General features: G+C 34.3%; 1 protein-coding gene across 2 annotated transcripts in view; it reads left to right on the top strand.

The window, feature by feature from the left end:
* Positions 1 to 19,845, top strand: part of BRINP3 (BMP/retinoic acid inducible neural specific 3) — a 404,576-nt gene that overhangs the window by 199,554 nt on the left and 185,177 nt on the right. The gene's annotated exons all lie outside the window — the stretch shown is intronic.

The following is a 19,845-nucleotide window of genomic DNA, read 5'->3' as shown; positions in this document are numbered from 1 at the left end:
AATAACAAAAAAGCCAGTCGTGTTATAACTAGATGCTTCCTAAGTACCTAAATCTTCAACAAAATTTCAATGTTTTTCAAAATAAGTTGACTATAAAATACTCACTATTAGTTTTACAGTCATAAAAAGGAAATAAATGAAAAATGGCTTTTTCCCCCAAGAGTTATTTAATATATTATATTATTGATGTAGACATAAAAGTTTGGGTAAGATACTTGAAGCCTTTAATGGGATATTTTATGACAGATAAAGGCAGTGATTGAATTATCATTCTATCTATAGAGAAAAATAAGTTATAAAAAACATTCTTCAGTATATGTTATTTTCCCCATTTATTTCATTTTATAGCTACCAGACTGTTTATCAATATAGTAATTCAGCTTGCTTCTATTTTGGATAATGATATCTAAACTCCATCACTGTTTGAATATCTAAAATAAGCTACTCAATTTAAAGCATCAGTCTTGAAAAAATTGCACTTCTGAGAGATATTGATTTCTAGCTGGGGAATGTATTTAATGACCATTTCTGTAATATATTTTATTATAATTCAATATATGACAAATACTAAAATTAAAGTGTATCTGTGTACTGAATATAAAATACAAAATATGAGTGAATATGACAAAAAATAATGACTTTAAAATTGGTGGGCTTTAATTACGCGGAGAAAGAGAGTCTACTGTAAAGCAACAAAACTGTGTTATGGATCAATTTTAAAAGACAAAGTACTAAGGAACATAGAGACCAAATATTCATTAAAAATTTATTAAATATTATAACAAAATATTTATAGAAATTTTAAGTGTGCTCTTATCCTCATCTCCGAAATTATATAGACTTATCCCCCCAGTCATAGTAGCCAGGAAACCTGTGGGTTCCTCTGCTAATACTCTTTTTTTTTTTCTTTTTTCTTTTTCTTATTATACTTTAAGTTCTAGGGTACATGTGCATAACGTGCAGGTTTGTTACATATGTATATTTGTGCCATGTTGGTGTGCTGCACCCATCAACTCGTTAGCACCCATCAGTTCATCATTTATATCATGTATAACTCCCCAATGCAATCCCTCCCCCCTCCCCCCTCCCCATGATAGACCCCAGTGTGTGATGTTCCCCTTCCCGAGTCCAAGTGATCTCATTGTTCAGTTCCCACCTATGAGTGAGAACATGCGGTGTTTGGTTTTCTGTTCTTGTGATAGTTTGCTAAGAATGATGGTTTCCAGCTGCATCCATGACCCTACAAAGGACGCAAACTCATCCTTTTTTATGGCTGCATAGTATTCCATAGGTGTATATGTGCCACATTTTCTTAATCCAGTCTGTCACAGATGGACATTTGGGTTGATTCCAAGTCTTTGCTATTGTGAATAGTGCCGCAATAAACATACGTGTGCATGTGTCTTTGTAGTAGAATAATTTATAATCCTTTGGGTATATACCCAGTAGTGGGATGGCTGGGTCATGTGGTACATCTAGTTCTAGATCCTTGAGGAATTGCCATACTGTTTTCCATAATGGTTGAACTAGTTTACAACCCCACCAACAGTGTAAAAGTGTTCCTGTTTCTCCACATCCTCTCCAACAACTGTTGTTTCCTGATTTTTTAATGATTGCCATTCTAACTGGTGTGAGATGGTATCTCATTGTGGTTTTGATTTGCATTTCTCTGATGGCGAGTGATGATGAGCATTTTTTCATGTGTCTGTTGGCTGTATGAGTGTCTTCTTTTGAGAAATGTCTGTTCATATCCTTTCCCCACTTTTTGATGGGGTTGTTTGTTTTTTTCTTGTATATTTGTTTGAATTCTTTGTAGATTCTGGATATTAGCCCTTTGTCAGATGAGTAGATTGCAAAAATTTTCTCCCATTCTGTAGGCTGCCTGTTCACTCTGATGGTAGTTTCTTTTGCTGTGCAGAAGCTCTTTAGTTTAATGAGATCCCATTTGTCAATTTTGGCTTTTGCTGCCGTTATTTTTGGTGTTTTAGACATGAAGTCCTTGCCCATGCCTATGTCCTGAATGGTACTACCTAGATTTTCCTCTAGGGTTTTTATGGTATTAGGTCTAACATTTAAGTCTCTAATCCATCTTGAATTAATCTTCGTATAAGGAGTAAGGAAAGGATCCAGTTTCAGCTTTCTACTTATGGCTAGCCAATTTTCCCAGCACCATTTATTAAATAGGGAATCCTTTCCCCATTTCTTGTTTCTCTCAGGTTTGTCAAAGATCAGATGGCTGTAGATGTGTGGTATTATTTCTGAGGACTCTGTTCTGTTCCATTGGTCTATATCTCTGTTTTGGTACCAGTACCATGCTGTTTTGGTTACTGTAGCCTTGTAGTATAGTTTGAAGTCAGGTAGCGTGACGCCTCCAGCTTTGTCCTTTTGACTTAGGATTGTCTTGGCAATGCGGGCTCTTTTTTGGTTCCATATGAACTTTAAAGCAGTTTTTTCCAATTCTGTGAAGAAACTCATTGGTAGCTTGATGGGGATGGCATTGAATCTATAAATAACCTTGGGCAGTATGGCCATTTTCACGATATTGATTCTTCCTATCCATGAGCATGGTATGTTCTTCCATTTGTTAGTGTCCTCTTTTATTTCACTGAGCAGCGGTTTGTAGTTCTCCTTGAAGAGGTCCTTTACATCCCTTGTAAGTTGGATTCCTAGGTATTTTATTCTCTTTGAAGCAATTGTGAATGGAAGTTCATTCCTGATTTGGCTCTCTGCTTGACTGTTGCTGGTGTATAAGAATGCTTGTGATTTTTGCACATTAATTTTGTATCCTGAGACTTTGCTGAAGTTGCTTATCAGCTTAAGGAGATTTTGGGCTGAGACGATGGGATTTTCTAAATATACAATCATGTCATCTGCAAACAGGGACAATTGGACTTCTTCTTTTCCTAACTGAATACCCTTGATTTCTTTCTCTTGCCTGATTGCCCTAGCCAGAACTTCCAACACTATGTTGAATAGGAGTGGTGAGAGAGGGTATCCCTGTCTTGTACCAGTTTTCAAAGGAAATTTTTCCAGTTTTTGCCCATTCAGTATGATATTGGCTGTGGGTTTGTCATAAATAGCTCTTATTATTTTGAGGTACGTTCCATCAATACCGAATTTATTGAGCGTTTTTAGCATGAAGCGCTGTTGAATTTTGTCAGAAGCCTTTTCTGCATCTATTGAGATAATCATGTGGTTCTTGACTTTGGTTCTGTTTATATGCTGGATTATGTTTATTGATTTGCGAATGTTGAACCAGCCTTGCATCCCAGGGATGAAGCCCACTTGATCATGGTGGACAAGCTTTTTGATGTGCTGCTGAATCTGGTTTGCCAGTATTTTATTGAGGATTTTTGCATCGATGTTCATCAGGGATATTGGTCTAAAATTCTCTTTTTTTGTTGTGTCTCTGACAGGCTTTGGTATCAGGATGATGTTGGCCTCATAAAATGAGTTAGGGAGGATTCCCTCTTTTTCTATTGATTGGAATACTTTCAGAAGGAATGGTATCAGCTCCTCCTTGTACCTCTGGTAGAATTCAGCTGTGAATCCATCTGGTCCTGGACTTTTTTTGGTGGGTAGGCTATTAATTGTTGCCTCAATTTCAGAGCCTGCTATTGGTCTATTCAGGGATTCAACTTCTTCCTGGTTTAGTCTTGGGAGAGTGTAAGTGTCCAGGAAATTATCCATTTCTTCTAGATTTTCTAGTTGATTTGCGTAGAGGTGTTTATAGTATTCTCTGATGGTAGTTTGTATTTCTGTGGGGTTGGTGGTGATATCCCCTTTATCATTTTTTATTGCATCTATTTGATTCCTCTCTCTTTTCTTCTTTATTAGTCTTGCTAGCGGTCTGTCAATTTTGTTGATCTTTTCAAAAAACCAACTCCTGGATTCATTGATTTTTTTGGAGGGTTTTTTGTGTCTCTATCTCCTTCAGTTCTGCTCTGATCTTAGTTATTTCTTGCCTTCTGCTAGCTTTTGAATGTGTTTGCTCTTGCCTCTCTAGTTCTTTTAATTGTGATGTTAGAGTGTCAATTTTAGATCTTTCCTGCTTTCTCTTGTGGGCATTTAGTGCTATAAATTTCCCTCTACACACTGCTTTAAATGTGTCCCAGAGATTCTGGTATGTTGTATCTTTGTTCTCATTGGTTTCAAAGAACGTCTTTATTTCTGCCTTCATTTCGTTATGTACCCAGTAGTCATTCAGGAGCAGGTTGTTCCGTTTCCATGTAGTTGAGCGGTTTTGATTGAGTTTCTTAGTCCTGAGTTCTAGTTTGATTGCACTGTGGTCTGAGAGACAGTTTGTTATAATTTCTGTTCTCTTACATTTGCTGAGGAGTGCTTTACTTCCAATTATGTGGTCAATTTTGGAATAAGTGCGATGTGGTGCTGAGAAGAATGTATATTCTGTTGATTTGGGGTGGTGAGTTCTATAGATGTCTATTAGGTCCGCTTGGTGCAGAGTTGAGTTCAATTCCTGGATATCCTTGTTAACTTTCTGTCTTGTTGATCTGTCTAATGTTGACAGTGGAGTGTTGAAGTCTTCCATTATTATTGTATGGGAGTCGAAGTCTCTTTGTAAGTCTCTAAGGACTTACTTTATGAATCTGGGTGCTCCTGTATTGGGTGCATATATATTTAGGATAGTGAGCTCTTCCTGTTGAATTGATCCCTTTACCATTATGTAATGGCCTTCTTTGTCTCTTTTGATCTTTGATGGTTTAAAGTCTGTTTTATCAGAGACTAGGATTGCAACCCCTGCTTTTTTTTGTTCTCCATTTACTTGGTAGATCTTCCTCCATCCCTTTATTTTGAGCCTATGTATGTCTCTGCATGTGAGATGGGTCTCCTGAATACAGCAGACTGATGGGTCTTGACTCTTTATCCAGTTTGCCAGTCTGTGTCTTTTAATTGGAGCATTTAGTCCATTTACATTTAAGGTTAATATTGTTATGTGTGAACTTGATCCTGCCATTATGATATTAACTGGTTATTTTGCTCATTAGTTGATGCAGTTTCTTCCTAGCCTCGATGGTCTTTACATTTTGGCATGTTTTTGCAATGTCTGGTACCGGTTGTTCCTTTCCATGTTTAGGGCTTCCTTCAGGGTCTCTTGTAAGGCAGGCCTGGTGGTGACAAAATCTCTAAGCATTTGCTTATCTGTAAAGGATTTTATTTCTCCTTCACTTATGAAACTTAGTTTGGCTGGATATGAAATTCTGGGTTTAAAATTCTTTTCTTTAAGAACGTTGAATATTGGCCCCCACTCTCTTCTGGCTTGTAGAGTTTCTGCCGAGAGATCTGTTGTTAGTCTGATGGGCTTCCCTTTGTGGGTAACCCGACCTTTCTCTCTGGCTGCCCTTAAGATTTTTTCCTTCATTTCAACTTTGGTGAATCTGGCAATTATGTGTCTTGGAGTTGCTCTTCTGGAGGAGTATCTTTGTGGCATTCTCTGTATTTCCTGAATTTGAATGTTGGCCTGCCCTACTAGGTTGGGGAAGTTCTCCTGGATGATATCCTGAAGAGTGTTTTCCAAGTTGGTTCCATTTTCCCCCTCACTTTCAGGCACCCCAACCAGACGTAGATTTGGTCTTTTTACATAATCCCATACTTCTCGTAGGCTTTGTTCATTTCTTTTTCTTCTTTTTTCTTTTGGTTTCTCTTCTCGCTTCATTTCATTCATTTGATCCTCAATCGCTGATACTCTTTCTTCCAGTTGATCGAGTCGGTTACTGAAGCTTGTGCATTTGTCACGTATTTCTCGTGTCATGGTTTTCATCTCTGTCATTTCGTTTATTACCTTCTCTGCATTAATTAGTCTAGCTGTCAATTCTTCCACTCTTTTTTCAAGATTTTTAGTTTCTTTGTGCTGGGTACGTAATTCCTCCTCTAGCTCTGAGAAGTTTGATGGACTGAAGCCTTCTTCTCTCATCTCGTCCAAGTCATTCTCTGACCAGCTTAGATCCGTTGCTGGCAATGGGCTGCGCTCCTTTGCAGGGGGAGATGCGCTCTTATTTTTTGAATTTCCAGCTTTTCTGCCCTGCTTTTTCCCCATCTTTGTGGTTTTATCTGTCTCTGGTCTTTGATGATGGTGACGTACTGATGGGGTTTTGGTATAGGTGTCCTTCCTGTTTGATAGTTTTCCTTCTGACAGTCAGGACCCTCAGCTATAGGTCTGTTGGAGGTTGCTTGAGGTCCCCTCCAGACCCTGTTTGCCTGGGTATCAGCAGCAGAGGTTGCAGAAGATAGAATATTGCTGAACAGCGAGTATACGTGTCTGATTCTTACTTTGGAAGCTTCCTCTCAGGGGTGTACTCCACCCTGTGAGGTGTGGGGTGTCAGACTGCCCCTAGTGGGGGATGTCTCCCAGTTAGGCTACTCAGGGGTCAGTGACCCACTTGAGCAGGCAGTCTGTCCGTTCTCAGATCTTAACCTCCGTGTTGGGAGATCCACTGCTCTCTTCAAAGCTGTCAGACAGTGTCGTTTGTGTCTGCTCAGGCCTCTGCTACTTCCCCTGTTGTTTTTTTAGCTGAGCCCTGCCCCCAGAGGTGGAGTCTATAGAGACAGGCAGGTTTCCTTGAGCTGCCGTGAGCTCCACCCAGTTCGAGCTTCCCAGCGGCTTTGTTTACCTACTTAAGCCTCAGCATTGGCGGCCGCCCCTCCCCCAGCCTCGCTGCCTCGTGGTTAGATCGCGGCAGACTGCTGTGTTAACAATGAGGGAGACTCCATGGGCGTGGGACCCTCCCGGCCAGGTGAGGGATATATTCTTCTGGTGTGCCCGTTTGCTTAAAGCGCGGTATTGGGGTTGGAGTTACCCGATTTTCCAGGTGTTGTGTGTCTCAGTTCCCCTGGCTAGGAAAAGGGATTCCCTTCCCCCTTGCGCTTTCCAGGTGAGGCGATGCCTCGCCCTGCTTCAGCTCTTGCTGGTCAGGCTGCAGCAGCTGACCAGCACCGATTGTCCCGCACTCCCTAGTGAGATGACCCCAGTACCTCAGTTGAAAATGCAGAAATCACCGGTCTTCTGTGTCGCTCGCGCTGGGAGTTGGAGACTGGAGCTGTTCCTATTCGGCCATTTTGCTCCGCCCCCCTTTGCTAATACTCTTACCTCTCTCAACCTTAAGGCAGTGAGGAGCAGAGCAAAGTGCGTAATCTCCTGACAAGCATATCCACAAAAGGAGGAAGAGTAGGAGGTGGGGTTTTCATGGGCAGCCTCTTTCCTACACTATTAACCTTTCTGTTAACTCACTGCAGCTCTGTGGGACATCAAACACATGGTAACAGTGAAGATTGTTTGTAAAAAAAAAAAAAAAAAGAAAAAGAAAATCCTCATGTAGAGGAAAGCAGGAAAAAAAAAATTTCTTTTCTGAACGTGTGTGTGTGTGTGTGTGTGTGTATATATATATATATATACACACACCAAAATTTATTTCAGGATCAAATAGACAATATAATAAGATTTGTTAATTTAGAAAAATTGTGAAGAATACTTTTTATTCTAGGCATGATAAAAGCAAGTTCGGTTTGACCACTGTTATTTAATGTACAATTTAAAAAGCTATAATTAAATTATTAGCAGAAATAGTTACAATATACTTTTTTCATTTGCAAGTCCTTTTTTTTTTTTTTTCTGAAAGTGTTTCTTACTATACTATATGACTAAGTTTTTCATTGCTATTTGACTAAACGTGAGCATTTTTTAGATATTCAATTTTGTTTCAATACAAGAAATATCCTCTTCATTGTTGGAATAAAAAATTTATGATCGATGTGCAAAAATAGTATTAACTTCGTACAATGGTGCTTTAAAATAATGTATACTACCTCAATTCTCATGTAGTGTATATATATATATGTCGCATATGTAGTATACATATGTGTGTGTGTGTGTGTATGATAAACTATGCCTCCAATGTAGTTCTCTTATCTAAAAGGTTTTACAAAACGTGTGTGTGTGTGTGTGTGTGTGTGTGTGTGTGTGTGTGTGGTTTAAAGAAAGTATAAGTCTGAATTTAGTAAGATACGATATGGATAAAATATCAATTAGATTTTTTTTCCGGTTGTTCGCATTCCCATAAGAATAAGAACTCGGAATATGCTCATTTAATTTCAGAAATAGTCAGTTCTCACTTTTCATTATGTAAATTATGTTCTGTATAAAGTATTCACAGACACTTTTTAATTCTTTGTCTTATGCCACCTTCTTTCAAAATTGATTAACTGCTGTTGTTCTCATTTTCACTTGGTCTCTTAGGAAACACAAATTTATTTCACTTTAGTTTATAACGTAATGAAGGTAATCCACCATATACACACACACACATAAATAATGTATTTCTTAAAGAAATATTAATAATCACTTGAGATGCAAAGAATTACTTTCTCTCTTAGAATATACATTCTGTTTTAAAAGAAAGAAAAATAAATATTTTTGACGATTCCTATCATAGGAAATAATCAAAATAAATGTCATTGAAGGAGGAAAGGGACTGCTATACTGATATTTATTAAAATTAATCTCAGGATTACTAATATTTCTTAAGATTATGTTGGTTTCTCTCTCTCATTCTCTCTCCCTCACTCTCTCTTTCCTGTTTCACTGGTAAATAAAATAAAGTATCTGAAGTTAAAGCAATATTATTAATCATTTCTTAATTGTTTACAAGACAGTTATCTACAGAAGCGATTAAAAAAATCACTTATGTAAATAATAAGAATAAACAAGAGCAAAATGTAATTAAGATTTGTATGTCAGTTGATCTTAGTAAAGGTGTTCCTGGCAACCAAGGTAAAAGATAAATGTTAAGTTGTAGAATATTGGACATTTTATTATTTTCTACTGGTTCTTTCATATGGTACATTGATAAGGTAGATAAATTACCTGTCTACTTTTTTGATGAATATATACTGAGTTACTTATGACAGTGCAAAACACCCAAGATCTTCTTAAATGAACACTCAGGTCACTGATAAAGACAGACATTTAACTTGGTAGTAAGTGTTGTTATGGTTTAGAACCTCATTACTTGAGTGTGGTTCATGAACCAAAAGCATCAGCATCACTTTAGTGTTTGTTTGAAATGCAGAATCTCAGATTCCATCACAGATTAATGAATCAGAATCTACATTTTAACAGGATCTCCAGGTGATTTATATGCACATTAAGTTTGAACAACACTGTTTAAAGTATCTATATAAATTTAAAGTATAATCAACTGTTTTGAGAAATAATCTTTTAAAAAATAGCAAGAGTTTGTAACTATACATACCAAAAATGTTTTTTAAAATACTCGTTATTTCATTGTAAATATCTCCAAAATTAGAAGTAATTTAATTGTATTTCACTCAGGGTTTATTCATTGCCACCTAACCTCAGAGCTATTCATTTCCACTTCCTTTATTTTCATGTTATTGTACTAGTATAGACAATATCATTGTACCTTCAAATTTTCTTAGAAAATTTATAGTCTATTCTTGGGGGTAACTGTTAATAATCATAAGGTCAGTTACTTTCCTTTGGGATGCTTTGCAAAACATATCATATTTCTTTCTCAAAGTGAGATAAGGTTAGCTCTTTCCTTCCCACAATATCTTGCAGATGCCAATTGGTGTTAAGCCAAAGTGTCTATTTCTTAACTATCCTGATATATTTGGCTCTGCTTCTTGCCAAACGCGTATTTCTCTAAGATTTTTTTTTCTTCTGATGTATATTTGTTTTTAAAATCCCTTCCCCCCCCCCCCCACAATACTGTATTAGTAGCTTAGTAGATCTCACCAGGCTATGTACCTTTAACATGTGGAGCTTAGGAAGGATGATTATCAGCTCTGAGAGCAACATGTAACTGCAAACCCAATATAATTTCAAAAGGGCAACAATAACAAAAATATTGTAAGGCTTAGCACAAGTAATAATGTGGCTTATCATTGCCAAAGAATGGACAACCTTTTTGAGGCAAAAGACTACATCAAAAGTAAAACCTACAAACAATTACATTAAAACAAGGTTTTCAATGTTTATTTCTGTGAGAATGATTTTCAATCAAATAGCATTTTTTAATAACTACAAATCACTCCAAGGCAGAACAGGCATTCGCAATAAGATATTCAAATGTAAGGAAGTTGAATAACCAGGAAGACATCTGCCATAAATGCACGTAATTTTTTTTTTTTCTGGGTAGAATGTAAACATTGTAGGAAAATGGGCTAACTCAAGCGCAGTAGCAATTGCAAATAAAATAGAATACATCCAACTCATAAGAGTCGTCTTCACTGTAGTGAGAAAATACCCACATTTTAGTTGATCATTACAATAATTGTTGTTTCTGGCCAACATTATATGTTGGTTTCTGTGGGTACCCTGTGATTCTGATCTGCATGTCTTGGGAATCAAGAAGGCCTCTTTTGCAGCATACCATCCTCCTGGCAGGGGTAAAAAGCAAGAGAACAGGTGTAACTTTGTGATGTCTCTCCAAACATTCATTATGTCAACATCTGGCTCACTTGTATTTCACTGATCAAAGCATTCTCCTTCTAATATCAGAGTAAAGGGAACACATCATGAACTACTCATAGTTGTTGTCTACAATGGATCATGAATCTATGTATGCACGTTTGCATTTATGACGGTGTTGTAAATAATTGCAAAGAATAAAACAATCTACCACATTATCATTACTGATTTACCTATAGGATTCTTTTTATCCTTGTTTTATCTATTATTTCTAGTATGTTTCTACCCTCAATACTATATATATGAGAATGCCAATTAAGAAAATCCAAGTGAGAAGTAAATGGTATGAAGGTTCTTTAATTTCTATTTCTCATTGACTCAACATAGATGATTTGAAGATCAGAGTGGAAAAATACATAATTTTAAGGGCCACCTCTTATGAAAAATGTCAAATTCTGTGACCCAACTATGGTATAACATTAACATGGTGATTTTTGTTTGTTTGTTTTATTGTCCCCTGTTTCTCATTTTCTATTAAAGCATCCTTCAATATGTGCTTTTAATGACCATAAACCACCACAAAATTTTAGTTACGTGAGACACAGCTGCATGATTTCTATGTGGAACAATTACATCTTTTTATATCCACGGTCATTAATCCTTTTGCTGCCTAACAGACTCAGAATGTTGCATCATTTTCAAAATCACATTTAGTTTTTACAAAATGTGTGGATGTCCTTTGGAACCCATGTGATGCTTATGAGCTACAGCTGATTTAATAAAATGAATAAAAATGACTTTTGAACACAATTTTTTTAGTTGATTGAATAACACTATTTCAGTTTTCAAATCTGAACATTGTCATTTACATAGGTTCTGATGAATTGTTATTATTTAATACTTGTGGAAAAGTTACAGTAAAAGTTGAGAATGCATTTTCTATGTAAACATCTCAAATGACTGTGAAGAAGATAATTACAAAAGTATGATAGTTATGTATAACTGAAAAAAAAAAAAAAACAGATCTCTTATGGGAAAGAAATAGGCCTATTCTCCGTGTAAATTGAGTGGCCTTCTCAAAATTTCTTAAATATTTACAATCCATGATTTATAAACGTTGAAATTTAGCACGAGGTAACAGGTTTACATCAAATAGTTGTGTGCTCTGTTGTAAGCAATGGTTTTAAACAGGGTATTCATTAAAAGAATTATTATGGTGATTTAAACTACAGATTTAAGTTGCTTCACATGCATACCTGCAAGGAAAGCTTTTGCATACATGGATTAAAATTATACTGTAGAGAAGAACCATGAGCAATTTATGAATGGATTCTCTTTATCAGGCTATTAGAAATGATAACCCACTACTATTATTAGTAATCCTATATATTTTGATTATAAGAACCAATAGAAACAATTATGACTAAGTCCAGATTACCATGGTGCAATTAAAAATCTATGAAATCCTAGCTTATGAAAATTTAAAACTTCCTCATCAACTGTTGGATCTTAATAAAAAGGAAAAGAGAGAAAGAGAACATTTACTGCACTCACAATATATGCTCTGCCAGGTACTGTAGAGGGATTGTATTATTTAATCTCCACAGAAAATTGAGAGAAGGATATTTTCTTTGTTTTAGAGAAGGGAATGCTAAGTAAATATGCAACTGTACCAAAGCCCCATAGTCATCAAGTAGAGAGATGATGTGCTATTACTAGGATTTCCCCTTACATATCTGACTCTAAACCTTATGTTTCATTTGCCCTCATTCCATTATAATCCCTTTAGAATTATTTAATTGAAACCAAGCCAATTAAAACGTAAACAATAGAATTAGTAATAAAAGTGTGTTATGATAATACCAATGCATTATCATTCGATTTTTCTTGTCTGGAATACATATTCTTCATGACAGAAGTAAGAAGTCATATTAATCTGTAACTTACAAGTAAATGTGGATGCTAAAAAATCATTGTTTTTAAATCTCCTGTAGATAGAAAATGAAACCCCTCTTAATTTGTGGTGATGATATAGACCACCATTTTTCTATGTTCATCTTTAATTGCCTCAACATATATTAGGTTTGTATTATCATTCATATAGTTACAATAAGGACTATGCTAAAATGGTGATCCCTACCTCTTATTACTTTCCACTTGTGTCGTGGGACAACCTAATATGTGCAAAGGATTCCTAAATCAAATTGGTTTTAATTCACTGTTTTAAGATGAGCATATGCTCCACCTTTTTGTGGGGTGACGTATGGCTCAATTGGAATCCCATTAAGAAGAAATTAATGATGCGTCATACTTACCTGTTAAGCAAAGACATACGTAGAAATATGGTATTTATCTGAAAATTATTTATCTGAAAATTAACATAGAAATATGATATTTAAAGAACTGTTGTGGGAGATCTTTATTCTCTGTATATGGTTGCAGACTATAGGACAGGGTTAAAGATATATAAAAGTAGAAAAGCCAACTTCTTATCACAAATAAGATAAAATAGCTAAATTTACTAGAAACTTCTAGGTATGCAATGAGTTGATTTATGCAACTCTGAATCATAGTGGTGAATAGAAGAGAATAATAATATATTAACAATTTTCGAATTACTAGATTCCAGCCATATTCCAAACCCTTTCCAGCTATCTATTTCAGCTTACAACTGCTCTGTGAGGAAATAATTTCTATGCTCACGTTCCATAAGAGGAAACTGAGTCCTAAGATACATTGTTCAAGATCATTCAGTTACTAAATTGAAACCAGCATTAGAACCCAAATCCTTTCTACAGTAAAACTTGGTACACTTACATCTTAACTAAAACTAATTCTAAATGTCTGTCTTCCAGGACCTCATAATCCAGTGAAAGAATGCCTTCTATTGGTCTAATTGTCTCTTCTGCTCAACAACATACAGGTTTTCAATTAATGTTGCAACACTTTGAGTAATAGGAAAATTCACTACTATATAAAGGGAGACTTACCGAAAATGACTCTCTTCACATATTTAAAATGGCCTTCTTGCATCTCCAGGAGGCAAAACTAATGTCTAATTGGTTAATTGGATCAATGTTTTGAATTTAATATATTATTCAACTGAAGAAAATATTTGATATTATTATTACATTTTTAAAAATGTGTATGTCTCCTTCTAAATACAAGAATCTGTAGAAAACATTGAATGCATCAAGGCTGAACTTGGATGCTTCTTCAACATTTTAATTCATTTTCCAAGTGGAATCATCTGGGAATAGCCAAATCCTTTAGAGTTTTATTTTAGCCATAGTATTCGTTATGAACTTACCAATTACTTCAGGATATTTTTATTATGAAAAAATAGATTTTAAACCTGGGCCAGATGTAGAACAAGAGTTATGAAAACTCATCCCATGATGATTTTTTCTTCAATGGTTTTTCAAAGACACCCTAAGTAGAGATATTTGTACAATAAATACCCATATACTCATATGTAGCAACATACTGCATAAAACCATACTACTATGAATATGCTGCTCATACACTATGGTATGAAGTTTATTGATTCTTTGTACTTTTGTCTTTGGAATATATTCCAAAAATTGATTTACATTCAAAATACTGTGTTCTTAAGTCACTTTATTTTTACAAACATGACATACAATTAGTAGCATTGGCTTATGTTTTTAATATTTAGGGATGGCTTTTAAAATTTGATATAATTTTATTTTTTATAAATAAATAAACCATTTAACACTGTTTAAAGTGCTTAAACAACATGATAAAATATATTCAGAGAAATCTTTCTTGCAAAAGTGTTTCTTCATCCTGTTACCTTTCTGTATCTGTAGGAAAATATGCATAAATGCTTTTGGTTAATCTTTCCATTGTTTGATGCTTTTCTCCAAATAGAAAGACATATATACATATATGTGTATACTTATATCTTACCCTTTTCTTATAAAAAAACTCTTAGGAAACAATTTTATTCACTTTGTGATATTTCTGTAGAAATAATTTTTGCTGCCTTCTTCCGGCTGCACAGTGTTCCACTGTACGGTAGTAAACTAGTTTATTCCTACTGATAGGAATTTATATTGTTACCAAGTGTCAGTAATAAAGCCACAGTGAGACACATTTTGCATATTTTAGTCAGTCATCCTTTGAAATACATTCTTAAAAGTAGGATTGTGGAATTGATTATTGATAACTATTGCCAATATTCCCTCTATGTAAGTTACATCATTTTGCAATCCCACCAACAATACATCAGAAGGCCTGTTTATTTCTACTTTTCCGATAGATTGGCCCAGGTTGTCAAAGTTTGGATTCTGGCAAATTCTGTCATTGAAAAGTAATATACCAGCATACTTTTAATTTGTATTTTTCATGCTATGACTTAGATTGAATATATTTTCATATCTGTATGGGCTAGTTTTATCTCTTCTTGTCTGAACACTCTTTTCCTCTTTATTCCTGTTTTTCTATCTGAATCTTGTGTTTCTTTCTCTTGATTTCTAGGAGTTCTTGGAATGTTAGAGGAATTAATCATTTTTCTGTTATATAAGTTGTAAATATTCCTTTTCAATGCAAAATTTGTTTTATTGTGATTTTGTGCTAAAAAAATCTGGTTTTACTTGTTCTAATTAATGTATCTTTTATTTCTGTAATGTGGGATTTTTAGTTATGAATTATTTCCTTCCTTTGTATTTTCATGAATTTTCCTCTAGTACTTGAATGGTTTCATTTCATTAAATAATCATGTCTCTAATCTGTTTGGAATCTATCCTTTTATAGAATCATATCCCTTATTTTCCAAATTGCTATTTAGGTGTCACTTAGTAAAAAGTCTATCTTTTCCCAAGGAATTTCTGTCTCATTCTTATTACATGCTAAATTTCCACATGTACTTGTTATTTTATGGATATTTTTCCTGTTCTAATTTGTGTGCCTATTCATGTGTCAGCCTGCACTGTTTAATTATACAGATTTTACAATTTGCATTCAGATATGGTAAGATATTCTCATTCTAGCCTGTTCTTTTTAAAAGTCTTTCTTATTTTTTTCACTTACAATTCACTATTGACATGATTAATTTTCCTACTTCCAGGAAACAAAAAAAAGATCTATTCAGTTTTTTAATCAGATTACATTATTTTATATTAAGATAAACTGATATATTTTGATGTTGAATATTTACGCTCAAGAAAAAATATCTATCATGTCATTAGGTCTATTATGGCAACTTTCAGAAGTGACTTACAAATTTTTCATGTACGTTTCACATTTTTTGTGCCATTTAAATGGTGTGATCTAATCCATTATTATTTATACTTAGTTAATATTTGTGTGTGTCAGTCTATTGAGTTAGTAATATTTTTATTATTTGCTTGTACCTTACTAAGTTTTGTAACTGTATATGTGCAGTAGTTTGTCCATTAAATTTTGGATTTTCACCTGCGTAATCATATTATCTGCAAAATAAACATAGTTTAAGTGTTTTTTCTGACACTGTGATTCTAATTTGCATTCTAATCTACATTTGCATTTTAATATATGTATTAGCATCTTGAATAATAGAAGCAATGTGGGTATGTTTGTCTAGTTCTGATTTTAATAGGGATGCCTTCTGGGTTTCCCCATTAAGAAAGATGCTGGCTTTTATGCTTAGGATCCTATATTTTACTTCTTTAAAGAAGTTTTTACCAGGTGGAGTGGCTCATGGCAGCAATGCCAGAATTTTGGGATTCTGAGGTGAGAGTATTACTTGAGGCCAGAAGTTTGAGATCAGCCTGGGCAACATAGTGAGACTCCATCTCTATGGGAAAAAAAAAAAAAAAAACATTATTATTCATTGATTCCTAATTTATTAATTCTTGGTTAATCATAAATAGTTATAATTATTCATCAAATGTATTTGAAGCAATAAAGGATAGCAGCATTTTTGTTTCTGGATATGTTAATATGCTGAACTATATTAATGATTTCCTACTATTGACCAGCTTTGCACTATTGGAATTATCCTATTGGTCACAAGATATATATTTTTAACATCTACTGTTCGATATTATTCATTATTGCTTTAGTCATAATTTTACATCAATATTTATTAAATGCAAAATGTATTGTGTATGATGATTTTTAGATATCTGTGCTAATTTGACACTCAGTTTATAAAAATAGATTTAGAAGTTTTACACTCGCCATCAGAGAAATGCAAATCAAAACCACAATGAGATACCATCTCACACCAGTTAGAATGGCAATCATTAAGAAGTCAGGAAACAACAGGTGTTGGAGAGGATGTGGAGAAATAGGAACACTTTTACACTGTTGGTGGGATTGTAAACTAGTTCAACCATTATGGAAAACAGTATGGCAATTCCTCAAGGATCTAGAACTAGATGTACCATATGACCCAGCCATCCCACTACTGGGTATATACCCAAAGGATTATAAATTATTCTACTACAAAGACACATGTACACGTATGTTTATTGCGGCACTATTCACAATAGCAAAGACTTGGAATCAACCCAAATGTCCATCTGTGACAGACTGGATTAAGAAAATGTGGCACATATACACCATGGAATACTATGCAGCCATAAAAAAGGATGAGTTTGCGTCCTTTGTAGGGACATGGATGCAGCTGGAAACCATCATTCTTAGCAAACTATCACAAGAACAGAAAACCAAACACTGCATGTTCTCACTCATAGGTGGGAACTGAACAATGAGATCACTTGGACTCGGGAAGGGGAACATCACGCACTGGGGCCTATCATGGGGAGAGGGGAGCGGGGAGGAGGGAGGGCTTGCATTGGGGAGTTATACAAGATATAAATGATGAATTGATGGGTGCTGACGAGTTGATGGGTGCAGCACACCAACATGGCATAAGTATACATATGTAACAAACCTGCACGTTATGCACATGTACCCTAGAACTTAAAGTACAATAAAAAAAAAAAAAAAAAAAAAAAAAAAAAAAAAAAAAAAAAAAACATTTTCAGTATTACCAATTTTTTTATATGAAACTTTAGGCAAAATTACACTGTGAACTATCTGGGGAGGTTAATTTTTTTGTGGGGGGAGATGTTCTGTGACACCTAATCTTATTTGCACTATGTTTTAGAAAATAGTTCTTCCATATTTTTAACTAAATGCTCTGCTCTCTGTTTTATTATATATTTATTCTGTCAATTCATTATGTAATTTTCTTTCTCCATGAAGAAAAAAAGTAGGTTGACTAGTCGGTGTTTTTTCTCCTGAAAAAAGCTACTTTTGGTTGTGTTTATCATTTCCACTCATTTTAAAAACAACTAACATCTGCTTTTACCTTTTTATTTTTATTTGATGTAAGCTTTTTTGTCGTTTTTCTTTGATTTTAGAATCATGTAGTTAACTCATGTATGTTATGGATATTTCTCTCTGCAGTGCTTTAGCTGTGTTCCTTAAATTCTGATATATAACATTTTCCTTTAAAATTTGTAATTTTACCTTAATTTATCCTATCACTCAAATATTATACAATAGGGAATTTTCATATGTAATATCTTTTTAAATTTTCTGTTAACTTTTAGGGTTTTTTTTTACTGACATCAGTGAGTCATACTATATTCTTACAAATTTATGAAATTTCCTAAAGGTTTCTTTATAACAAAATACATGGTCACCTTTTGTAAATGTTCTGTGTATTCTTGATAGTAAGTTTGATTTGCACTATTTTTAATATAAGTTTTAAAATTTACTGATAAGATCTACCTTATTTTGAGGTTCTATATATTTCTATCATTACTTTTATCCCCTTTGTACCTAGAAATATGTGTTGAAGTCTCATAATATTATTAGTGTATGTCTATTGCTCCTGTATCTTCTGCTTTATGAAAAGTATGACTGTTAAAGCAACATTGCAAGTTTCTAGCACTACATTGCAATTTTTCCTCATTTAATAATTTTTGGCCTAAATTCTCTAATATCAAGATTATTAACTTTGTTCATTTTTAATTTACATTTACAAAGATGTCTCATTTTATTTGTAATTTTCCTGAGACATGTCTCTTACATAATTCACAGAGCTGCATTGTGAGTACTTACTTAGACCAGCCGCCATACCACTGTTGTTCTTTCTGTATCTATCTACTGGGTATTTGTATGTTTTGGCACTCTCATGACTTATAACATGGATGAGTTTTTCTGATTCATTTGTCATTCTGAGATACACTTCCTGAAATTTCCTCACCTGTTGATCTTTTTCTTGCAGAAAATGATTGCAAGGGATTTTTTGTTTGTTTATTTTTATAGTGTTTATGTATGTATTCTTTTTCACTTTTAGCTGCTTCTATGCCAAAGCTGTTTTTCTTGTACATGACCTAATATTCTTGATGATTTGACCCACCTATATATCCTTGATAGATATATTTTCTCTTCAACTATTCTCCTTCCTCCAACTGATTTCTAATATGCATGTTGGGGTCCAAATACCAACAAAAAGTGTGAATTTTAGATATAACATTTGTTGAAACCTATTTCTGATAGAAGCTGTCCTGATCTCTGGTAGACATGCAAGAGGTCTTCCTTAAGGTTGGCTTGTCACCTGGGCTACATCATTTTAAAATTGATATTATTGTAAGAAAGAGAGGAAATGCAAACTATTCTATTAGACAAACTTTTTTGCCTTTTCATGAAAGTGATTTGTTAGTTTATAAATGGGCACAATACTACCCAAACAAAAGGGTTCCCGAGAGAATGAAAATAGCAAGTTTGACAGTTATGTGCTGGATAAGTATCCAAGAATATGGTTGCCAGAGGATCACAAGTTCTTAATGTCTAACTCAAATGACACAGATTTTTGTCTTTTGAACATTGAAAAGTGCAATTTAATTGTAATATACTTTACATTTTACCTTTGAGAACCAATTGCCACTACCTAAATCCTACATAGATTTCAGTGTTTTTCACACAGTGTATTAACACACAATGTTTTAATACATCCTATGCAGGGAAATTATGAATTTATTACATATGTACATACCTATATATGCATACACATGCGTTATCTGAATTTTAAAGGTGCAAATGAAAACTAGTGCTTTGTCATGTTTCCATTTGGATATTCTAGTCTATGATAAAAATTTCTGAGTAAATACAATTTCATTTTATGCACCTCACTTAAGTTTGTTTTACATAAATTAATTTCCTTTTGGACCATATGAGTGTTATGCTAAACTATGTTAGAAAGTCAATAAAATCTGGAGAAATTATTCTGCAAAAGCTAAATATTTAACATCCAGTAATTATGTACTTAAAATGATCAACATCTCAGGCATTCTTTGAGGTACTTGAGAAATATTTGTGACCAAAAAGTAAAACCCCCTGCCCTTTTGGCATATATCAGTCCTTTGTTTTATTAT

This window comes from Rhinopithecus roxellana, chromosome 8 (genome assembly GCF_007565055.1).
Source record: "Rhinopithecus roxellana isolate Shanxi Qingling chromosome 8, ASM756505v1, whole genome shotgun sequence".
NCBI lineage: Eukaryota > Metazoa > Chordata > Mammalia > Primates > Cercopithecidae > Rhinopithecus > Rhinopithecus roxellana.
This window is presented reverse-complemented; position numbering and strand designations above follow the sequence as displayed.